Here is a 12,116-nt window from a genome sequence, read left to right on the forward strand (position 1 = left end):
TGTTTGCAGCTTTATTTCTTTTATCAAACATAATCTGACAAAAAATACCACTGCCATCAATGTTTTAATTACACACAACAACTTGCTCAACACAGTCATTTTGATTATGGGGCAATGAGGCAAACTTTCTGATCAAGAAGACCTGGCCATATTATCCTCGTCCTTATTGCAAACATCTCATTTTATACCTAGGAATGTACTGTGTGTAACTGCTGATATATTCCTGAATGCTTGAATAGTAGAAAATATGATAATGAGAACCCAATCTAACTTGTGTAGAAGAACTGCAATAGATTATACAGAGGCTATCAGTGAAGCTTCTTATTTTATGTAGCCCTGGCTGTTTCACAGAGACATAGTACTGAAATAAAAGTAATTAATCAACAAATAGCATATACAACTATGCTGTTGAAAGGCAATTTAATCTCCCATTACAAATAAGCCTTGAAATATTACTAAGGAACAAACAGGAAAACAAAAGATGTGAAACCAAAGCAATATTACATTTTGCCATGAGAGAAACATGAGGTATCTGTGTTTTGTTCTGTTTATGAATTAAGCAAATACCTAACATCCTAGTTAATAAGAGATAAGATAAAGTAGCTTTGATGTAGCAGCCCTGTTTACATATTGAAAAGAGTGTCTTCAATAGTATTCCATCTCCATTGCTAACTGTGATATGAACAGGGCATCTGGAAGGTGAATGATAGTATCAAGAAGTGAAGGTAGTGACTTCAGTTATGTAATTAAAGCCCCGCCTCTTTTTTACATGTGTCACATGCACAACATAGGTTGAAAAAGGGTACAGGGTCTCAATTGCACACTCATGTTTACCATCTTGACTTTTAAGAACTCCTTGTGGACACATCTGAAAACATCTGTGCAAACAGTTAAACATAGCACTTTCCTCCTATTTGAATAGTGTTTAACCCCATGCTATCGTTGAGCCATCTACCTTCACCCCTACATTGGAACAATAAAAGTATAATAAATCATCTCCCTATTAGGAAGATTTAAAAGGTGGCAATCAACTATAAATAATTAATTTTGACTTGATCTGCTGAAATAGTTTGAAGCGTCAGGAGTTCCCTTGATGTTTATTGTGATTTATTTTATTTTATTTTATTTGTAAAATTTATTTTTAATTTTAATTATGAGAATACAACACAATATATCCAACTTATCCCTGTTATACATATATACATTTTACTTCACCATTAATAATCTCCTTATTTAATATATTAATTACTAATTAATCTAATCATAACTACTAATATTTTGACCTTGTCTTCTACTATATAACCACTGATAAAATTTATTCCATTTTTTATAATATTTAGGCTCTCCTTTGTCTTTTATTTCTAAAGTTAACCTATCTATTCTGCACATGCCATAATTTTTCTTATTTTTTCTGTTTCTGGAGGTATGATTTCATTTTTCCAATATTGTGCACATAATATTCTAGCCTCTGTCAAAACATGTACTATTAGATACATTATTTCCTTCTTAAATTTTTCTGATATTATTCCAAGAAGAAAAAAAATCCTGTTTAAATGGAATACAGTCTCCCACCATTTGTTCTATCCATGTTTGAATCAGTCTCCAATATTTTTTTGCACCATTGCAAGTCCACCACATGTGAAAAAAAAATGTACCTGGTACATCTTTACACTTCCAACAATTTGGAGATACATTTTAAAACATTTTAGAAAGCCTTGCTGGCGGAAGATGCCACCTGTAAAACATCTTATAAAAATTTTCTTTATAAGCCGTAGCCAATGTTATTTTCTTATTTGTGGTCCAAAGCTTTTGCCATTTAGCCAATTGAATATTATAACTGAATTTTTTTGCCCATGCCACCATTGTTTCTTTAACATGTTCTTCCTCAAGTTTGTATTCTAATAAATATCTATACAATATTTTTATTAATTCATCATCTGTCTCTAACAATAGCTTATCCAGAATTGTTAATTCTTTATTAATACCCCATGTTTTTTCTGTCTTGTGTGTATCTTGATTGTATTTATAAATGTTTATTGAAATTTATGTTTATCAAGCACCAACTATAGCAAACATGTTTACAACCATAATAAAGCAGATTTCTCAAAAAAATAAAATTATGAGGCAGGACTTCCGGTTTGTCGGCTTCGGCAGCGGCAGGGATTCGCGATACTGCGCGATCCCTGCGGCGCTAGCAGTCTTGGTGCCTCCGATCCGGATGGGTTTGGAGGCTGGGGCTGCCCCGTAGAGGCAGCTGAAGACAGGGGGATCCGAAGAGGGGTTTGGGGGTGTTGCAGACCCCCTCCCCAGCTGGCAAAACCCCCTTTTCTCAAGACGGTGGAGCGGCGGTCTGTAATGGCCACCACAAAGAAGGCGGCAGCTGGGTAAGACTGTGCAGGAGGAAGAGGGAGAAAGTTTGTGAAGAGAAAGTTTTTCTTGGCTGACCCAGGACTTTAAGACGCACCTAACATCCTGAAAGTTATGACTTTTTGAATGATATTTTGTTTCCAGAGGAGTTTTAAGCGGCAAATTTGAGGTGCTGAAAGGAAAGTTTACTCTCCTTCCCTATGGATTAAAAAAATTTGGCTTCTTGTGATAAGTGGGAAGGGAGAGGACAAAAAAAATATTGAGATTTTGTTGGAGGAGATGCCTTGAAGATTTTGAGACTAGAAATTAATTGCAACAAGACTTTAAAATACAGATTGGGCTTTTCTTTTCTTTTTATTGATATTACCCCAGGAAGAGAAAGTGAGAACTTTGTGCTTTGCTTGGACTGATTGATGACTCTGGGACTTTGGGACTGCTCTAACTTTTGAAACATCTTGGTTGTTTTAAGAAGAAGGAAAAAAAAGAAAAGATTTACAATGGCTTTATCTGTTGATGAACTTAGAAAGGAATATGGAAAAATAAAGAAAGAAGGCAAGGACACTGTGAAAGAAGCCTTTCTCTTTTTAGAAATGGCGCTTGCTATTTACCAGCAAACACAACAACAGATGGAGAAAGAAGAAGAAGAAGAAGAAGAAGAAGAAGAAGAAGAAGAAGAAGAAGAAGAAGAAGAAGAAGAAGAAGAAGAAGAAGAAGAAGAAGAAGAAGAAGAAGAAGAAGAAGAAGATGCCATATTTAATGAATCCAAAAATTTAATTAAGAAAGAAAGGAGAAAGAGAGGAAGGAAAATGAAGGACTTAAGACTTAAAAAACACCCAAGAAAGAGAAAAATAAGATGCAAAATCAACACAATGTTGGAAAGCAAAAGAAAAAAGGAATACAACAGAGAGGGGAAGCTAACAAGGCAGAGGTTAGGAGAGGGGGGGATAAAAAGGTCAGGTGGGAAAAGAAAGGAAGGGAAAAGGGGGGGAAAAGCCACAAAGGTTTGAAACAAGATGGGAAAAAAGGAATTTTTTTAGGGACAAAGGGTAATGTATATTTTTTTAAAAAAAAGAAGATTCTGCAAGGTACATAAGATGGTATTGTAGTATTTGTATTAGAAATAGAAAACTAGAATGTTATAAGAATTAATAAAAGATTAAAATATTGAAATGTTTAGTAATGATAGACTTTAAAATTTAATAAAATATTAAAGGGAATGTTTAGAATATTGAGTTTAATTAAAGAGTTTAATTGACTATTGTGTTGATGTTATTATAAATTTATTACTGTAGCATTTGTTCTTGAAATAGATAATTGGAATGTTACAAGATTCAATATTTAGATTTATTATTTAATTATGTATTTAACCATTTTGGATTTATTATTTTTTCTTCTTTTTAAAAGTTAGTAGGTAGAATGTACTAAGCAGAATCAGACTGGGCACTAGGCGTTATTTTAAATGTTAATTTAGGGGGACGATAGAAAGGCATCATACTCTGATTAGTGATTCCAGGAGAAATTCTTTTTTTTTTTTTTTCACTATAGGGAATGAGATAAATGGATAATTCGGGAATGGACAAGATACAAGTACAATGACTTAAATTAAAATGAATTAAATAAAATAGAATTAAGAATTAAGAAGAGTGAAAAGCGGAGAAGCTATATAGAAGATATAGAATGATAAATAAGATAGGTAATGGTATATAAGATGAGCATGAATTTAATTGAAGTCCATATAGAGAGAGGTGCCAAATTACTTTCTTAAAAGAAGTTTTATGTTTTTGTGTTTTGTGTGTTTATGTCTGTGTGAGAATTAATAAAACCTTGGAGGAATGTTGGATGAGAATAACGGTAATCAAGTCAGAGAGAAATGAAGATGATAACTATAAATTGGATAAATATAGGAAAAATAATAATAATAATGAAATTGAATAAGAGTAAAGAGAAATAACGAGAAATTTGCTAAGAGATATTTATATGTTCATATGGAAATGGTGTAAAATAGAATTATGTTGTATAAAATAATGTTTTATTTGACTTGTAAAATTTATAATGGAAAGAGGTTTTATGTATTCAATGGTTAATGATGGTTTGTTTGTCTTTAAAATTAATAAAACTTGTTTCAAAAAAAAAATTATGAGGCAACTCTCCTTGAACCTAAGGCAACCTGCCATTTCCTTTAAATTTTTTTCCCAAGGCAAACTCTTTGTTCCTCACAGGATACAAAGAATTAAAAACTCGTGTTCTACTGGATCTTACTAACATTTTTTTTCCTAACTTGGTTCTCTTCTTTTTGCATAGAGCTAGCCTAACTAGAAATTGTGCTATCTGATAAGGTCTGCTGAGAACAACCAACTGGAGCTCATCAGAGTTGCTGAGCTGATTATATAGTTTCTCAATGGTTTCAACTGGGCCCCATTGTGAATAATTTGCAAAGTTGCTTGATGCATTTTGAGAATAATGCTCTATCTATCTATCCCTCCCTTCCTTCTCTCTCCCCCCTCTTTCTCTGTCACACGCTGGCCACACCCACACCCAGTTTAGCAAAGGGTGGGAAAGTCCCAATATGTCATGTGACACTGCAGGGAGAACGTGAGTTTGACACCCCTGATCTACAGAATCTGTTTTTGTAAAAGGGGAGAAGAATTTGTTGCTTTTTCTTTTCTTTCAGCACCCAGCCGGGAATGCATCCAACATATTAAATGTTAAATTTAATTGAATACCTTTTCCTCTTTTTGTGTACACTTTTTGTTGTTAGGGTTGAATGTATATTTTTGTTTTGTTTCATTTTGTTTGTTTTACTGTTTTATATTTTATTCTTTATGTTAAAACAATACATTTATTAAAAAGAGAGAGAGATCAAGACAGCTGTGAGGAAAGAATAAATAATTTTTTCCTAAAAGCAAAGCAGTTTGCATTTAGGGACAGGCTGCAGAGAAATGGGGCAAACCTCCTTTTTCAGGTTAGGATAAATCTTCAGTTCAAGACTTTAGGGGGTTTTAAGGTGTTGGACTACTACAAGAAAGAGAGAGAATTTATACTGTAAGCCAGGGGTTCCCAACCTGGGGTGCTCGCACATCCTGGGGGTGCGAGACGATATTCCAGGGTGTGCTAGAAAAGTCCAGGTAAATAATAGGATATTGGCTATATGTTGGCATTTTTATTTTATTTATATTCCAGGGGGTGCGAGGTTCGAGTGAAATTTATTTAGGGGTGCGGGGCAAAAAAAAGGTTGGGAACCACTGCTGTAAGCTATCCAAAGCCTTTTGGAAGTGGGTAGCATATGCATTATTATTATAGTTATTCGTAGGTAGATATGGAATAATCATGGTGGTATTCCACATTTTCTCTTTTTCAACAATTTTTTTTCTTGCCCATGACTTCTTGGGAAGAATGGTAACCTGAAGATGAACATGAAAATGGAGCCCATGTTTGCAGTTAACATGGCTCCAAGAAGTAGATCAGGTCCTTTGACCCTCTCTGGACAAAGATAGAATGTGAAAATGTGAGATTTCCTGTACAGTTGCTTATTATGAGGAGACTTTAAGGCAGTGGCCTCTGGAGGGTAGGAGAACGAGAAGTTGAGGGAAATTGCAATACTTGGTCCAGGCACAAACAGAGCCTTTTAAAGGATGCCAGATTCATTTTCCCTTGCTAGTCACTTTCTGAAATTGCATATTAATTGCTTTAAAGAAGTTAGACACCTTTAAACTGACAAGACTGGAAATACCAGGTGAGCATTTTCAATCCTTAACATAAAAAAAGAATATGCATTTTTACACACCTTTAAGAATTTAAAATAAACAGCAGAAAACAAGACCAAGTTTGGTTAAATAAAGTTTTCAATGGTTAAGATATCAGAAAATGTTGGACTATTGGAATTTAATTATTATGATTTTGAAAATAATTTTAAAGAAAAATGTATTTCCTGAGAAATAAAAACAGTTTTTTGATATTGGAGACATAACAGGACAAACAACTTATAATGACATTCAGAGACATTTTTGAGGACCTGCATTGAGACTTTGAATCAGCAATATCAGATGTGTTGTGACAGTCTGTCCCCAGAAAGTGTTACAGAAAAAGATATGCAACTAACTAAATCTATAGAAGAACAAGAATTTGCCATGAAACATTTAAAAAATGGATGATGCTTTAAAATAACAATTGACAATCCTAGAAAGCAATTGGAATAATTTCTTTTTACTGCACTTACAAAAGAGCCTGTTTAAAGTATTGAAGAAATTCAAAACAAAAATCAACAATTATTTGAATGGATTAAAGAGCACAATTGTTTTAAATAAAGAGAAGGAACATAAAGTCAGTTTATTTGATCAGGCTTAAAATGGAACATTTTGTTACTTTAAGTGGTTCTTTTTGGATTTGCTGACATCTGGACTGTGTATTGACATCCAGTATTGTGTATTGGATTTGCTAACAGTTAACATGGTGTTTAAGCCTTTTTCCCTATAGTTATTTATCTATCCTAGTTATCTATTTTATCCTATTCACAGCATTTAAATTAGCTTTAATTGTGCTTTTATTTTAAATATGAACTTGTTGTGAGCTTGTTTGTTTTAAAGGAGAAATAATTTCTGTCTCCAGCTAAATAGTACTAAAATCACAAATAGTAAGATTATGCAGCCTTTTCTCCTTATTTCTTTTATTATTTCTTTTACTATTGTTGTTTATTTTTTGATAGAAAGTTACAAATAAAAGCAATCCTAAGAACATTCACAAGACATTATATTTCATGAATGACAGTTTTAAGATAATCGCTTCCCCTGTCCTTGAAGAAGGTCATTGACTTATATTGTAGAGAATGTGGTGTTCTCAAAATTTTTGAGATTGAACTCCATTATATATAGTACTAAGCTTTAGCAGCAATGTCAGTCAGGAAGTGTTATATTATATCATACTACATATGCTCAGTCCATTTCAGAATGCAGTACATTCACAGAAGTTTGGTGGACATTGTGATTGTTTTTGTATTTAAGTATAGGAGTATTCCTATTTTTTATTATTTTTATTTCTTGTTTCTTTTCTTCTTTTTCTGTTATTTTGGAAACAAATTGAAAATTATTTTAAAAATACAAATTATAAATAACATTAAGTTTGGTGTAACACTATGGAGGAACAATACCCTTAATCTTCAAATGGTTTTTGAACTTGACTTTTCATTCATCAAAAAAGAGGCATTGTTCTTTCAAGTCTTTCATCTTTTAGTAAAAAATAGCATAGGTGACACCAAGTCTTCAACATGTCTTGCTGAGAAGAACTTGACAGAAAATGACTGCAGATTACTCTAGAGAATTTTCAGTAATATAATAATATTCTGTGTCAAGAACAGCTTTAAGCCAGTCATTCACATCTCATAATTTTAGAAGTAAGGCAGACTTTGGTGGTTATATTCGGAGCTTCAAATGTGAGAATGAGTTTAAATATGCTTCCATTTTATTATACAGTGTTAAATTCTCTAAGTTAATATATTCTGATTTAGTAAACTGTAGATTGCTGGATACATGAAGCAAGAGTTGTTTAGCCTCCCTTCCCTCTATCAGAGCCAGCTTATTCATACTGGAATTAGAGATAAAAGGAAATATATGAGGCAAACGGAAGGAAAAGCAAGATCTACTAAAGTATATTTGATATCTTGTTAACATGCTATAAATGACATCAACTATGATGTAGGTTTTAAATCTGAGGCAAACTACTTAGTGGAAAATAACTGGGAACTAGAATGAAAATGAACTTCCAATAGATAATAAGATGGATGGTAATATAACCAAGAGTTTGATCAATTTCAGGAATGGTCCTCTTTAAGCTTCTTTTGTTTTCAAGAATATTTACTGAATCATCCTTAGGCTAGTGGGCCTTACATCCAGTAATGATAGTCTAATGTTCAATATTAACTTCTAATTCTTGTGCAACTCTGCCATTCCAGGTGAGATTTAGCAATAAAGGCAACTATACCTTTAATATTATATTACAAAAACAAAAACACACTTTCTGTACTTACAATATTTACACTAAAGTAGAACACTTAACAAAACCTGCATGCTTTCTAAGAGACAAATTCCATTAAATTCTATGGAATTTACTTATCCTGCAATGATTTACTCTTATTCAATCTAGATGAGTGGTTATAGGATTTCCACTGGAGCTTTCTTTTGGTCCTTCATAACAGTTAAGAATGGATACATTTGGCAATTGATGTAGATCTGAAAATAATAGTTTAATTTAATTTAATTTATAATTTATTTAATATTCTAATATCAAGAATCTGATGAACTTTAAATAAAAAAAATATGTGCATCAATAGATGTGCTAATTCTGGATAAAAGTAACACTCAAAGTGCTATAGACTGCATATGAGAACCATTGTAGAATTAGAGTAAAAAATTTAAAAAAAACTTCAGAATATGCTGAAGTGAGGATGGGGGAAATCATTAAATATACACAATTCAGTTATGATTGCCAGTATTCTAACATGCTGATCCTATCAAATTCTCATTAATTAACCAAATACAAAGTTATTGTATGATGCTACATGTATTAACTAGCTCATCAAAAGAAGACCATCTGTATCACATCCAATTACTAAAGGCCTGTGCCTATCTGCTGAGGCAGAGATTGATCCATAAAACCTCATGTGACAACATTCTTTTACTCCTTACTGTACCATAAAGATCTCCATTCTTTCTTCTACTTAATAAAGTCACCCCAGCTGTGTCTGTACCCTAATGCATTCTATCCCAATTTACTTTGCAGCAACATCCATTAAGCTTACTTTCATTCATTTGTTTTTTATGAGCAAAATCAGCTGCATGACTTTGGTCCAGTCATTGTAAAAAAATTATTTGTAAAAATAATAAAGACAGGATATAAATAAATAAATTGAGATTATTAATTAATATGTCAAAAATATTCATAAAACTAGATGGGTGATGGGAAAGTACAACCTTGTTGATCCTTATGATTATCTCAGCAGCTTTTGACCAAGGCATTCCTCTTGAAAGGTTGTTCCAGGTAGCCGTTGCTAAAATAGCTTTAAAGTGATTCTATTCATCATTTAAATCAGGGGTATCAAACTGGCAGCCCAAGGGCTGGATGCGTCATGCACAGGCCACGCCCATCCCAGCTCTATGAAGGGAAAAATGTTGTGAAATGTCATGTGATGGCAACGTGACGCAGTGAGTTTGACACCCATGATTTACATGGTCATTTTAAGAATATGGTGCTTGTAGGATTTCCGCTTAACTCCATGACACTTACAGATCTGTAAGATTCTATTTTACTACCCATGCTCTTGAAATTACTAAGTGAGATCATTCTCTCTCCCTCCCTCCCTCTCTCTCTCTCTCTCTCTCTTGCTTTATCAGATCCAGATGTAGAACTCTAATTGCTAAATCAGCATCTGGCCATGATAATAGATTGAATGAGGACCATCAAACTTAATCCACACAAGGCAGATGTGCCTTTCATGTATAGTTTATATGTCCCAAAGAGTGGGATTTAAGCTATATGGATGGGGTTATACTTTCCTAAAATGAACAGGTAGTCTGAATGCTCAAATATGTAACAGTGGGTGCTCCTGAATCCATGATGACATTACAATCAGATATGGTCTCTGTGAGCAGTACTCTTCACAGTCTTCTGCTGGTATGCTAGCTATATTCTAATTTGGATATATATAAAAACACAACAACAATCTATGCAATGTGATATATGTTGGGATATCCTTGAAGACAGTTCAAAACATTCAATTGTTTCAAAACACTGCTGCAAAAATACTGACTGGAATCAGATCATATGAACACACCCGTTCTTTATTATTGATAATAGTGTTCCAATATTGAGAGGGAGTCAACTTATTTTTCAAAGCACCAAGAAAAGAAACAATGGATGGAAACTAATGAATGAAAGAAGCAACTTAGAACTAAGGAGACATTTCCTAACAGTGACAACAATTAGCAAAGAGAATGATTTGCCTTCAGAAGTGATGGGGGCTCCATCACTGGAAGTTTTTAAGAAAAGCCTGAGCAGCCACTTGTCTGGAATGTTATAGGGTTGTCTGTAATGGTATAGGGTTGATCAGTTGGACTAGAGGACCTCCAAAGTCCCTTCCAACTTTGTTATTCTGTTCTATTTTTCCTGGTACAGATTTTATTTGTGATATCAGTTCATTGTATTGATTTTTACCAACAAAATGTCATTTGAGACTACCATATTTATATTTATTATAAATATAAAAGCAAAGCCAAGTAAAATTGAAATAAGGTAATTGGAAGCAAAGGGTTAAGTGAAAGAGAAAAAGTACTTGAATTTTTCCCTGGCTCATATTAATATCCAGGATAAAAAACAACGCATGTGTTACATATGAGACAGGTATTATGGTGCACCAAGTTTATAAGCAGAGTTGGGTGGGTGGACCATTAGTGGTCTCAGGGGTATTTGTGGTTCCTGACAACCATTTTTTGCAGCTCATGTCATTACCAAATTGCATGTTCAGCTTATTTCTCACCATTTTAAGGTACAGAGGGCAGAGGGAATGTCCTTGAGCTACAGGAGAAAAAGTGTCAGCCTCCAAGAATCCTTCTTCTGCTTGTCTTTCTGGCTGCCATAGAAATGAGGGGGAGGGAAGAATAATTGGACCATGGGGGGGAAGAGTGCTGGAGGTTTGAGTTGGTGAGATGTAAAAGTTGGGATGTTTTCTTGACTATGCTTACTTGCTTACTGTGCCGATGTAGCCTCTTATCTGTCTATGCCAAGGTCAACTGTCTTAGCATACCAGATGTGTGAAACGCCATCTGTAAGATGCCCCACCTGACATTATACACATCTCATTGGATGGCCAGTTTGAACGATTGTGGGTGGGAACATGGGATAACTTTGTATATGTAATTTCTATGCCTATTGCCTCAGATCTTGTATTCTTATGATGCTACCACTTCAATTTCCAGTAAAAGTCCTTTTCTCTATAACAATGGAGTCTCAGGTTTTCTTTCTTGGATTTTGAATGGAGCCTCACCTGACAAAAAGCCTCTACCAAAACAATGATAAAAATGGTCTCAGTTAGGGCAAGAATGTAACATGTCTAAACATCTCAGACAAGCCCTTGCCTGGTTTACATGAAGGGTAAGTAAGAGGGGCAGCATGTGGAGATTTGCAAGACTGTGTTACTATAACTTTATAGTAAAAGTAGACTGGCCCACATGACATTGGTTACTTAGTCTGTTCTACCTTGAAAGGCTGACATCAGCTGAGAAATACATGACAAATGTAATACAGACTTAAATGACAAAGCCCCAACCCACCAAAACCTTTCCCTCAAAAAAACAGAGGCACCTGACAATCATATATATAATGACCCCTTATTTCGAATCTATATATGCCTTGCACTACCCTTGCTATTAAGCTTAGCCCCTTATTATTAAAATAACTTTATTCTTATTCCAAGTCAAGAAAATCATGTAATATCTCTAATTAGTAGTTAGTTTAAACTAAAGAAAGAACACAGATGGTTCTAACCTATGTAGTCTCTCCTTCTACCATATGATGTATTCTGAACATGTTCTTATGGAACCATCTGCTTTATTCAAATGATTAAAAATGTAAAACATAGTCTAAAATGCTAGAGCTTCTACCCTTTTCCAGAACTTCAAGGTTTCAACAAATCATCAACATCCAAAACTTTGCCAACTTTCACAGTACTAGCTACATATAAATCACTCATACTGATTTCTCAC

The sequence above is a fragment of the Notechis scutatus genome, chromosome 5 (assembly GCF_049901735.1).
Source record: "Notechis scutatus isolate UNSWTSFEM ecotype Mainland chromosome 5, rNotScu1.2, whole genome shotgun sequence".
NCBI lineage: Eukaryota > Metazoa > Chordata > Lepidosauria > Squamata > Elapidae > Notechis > Notechis scutatus.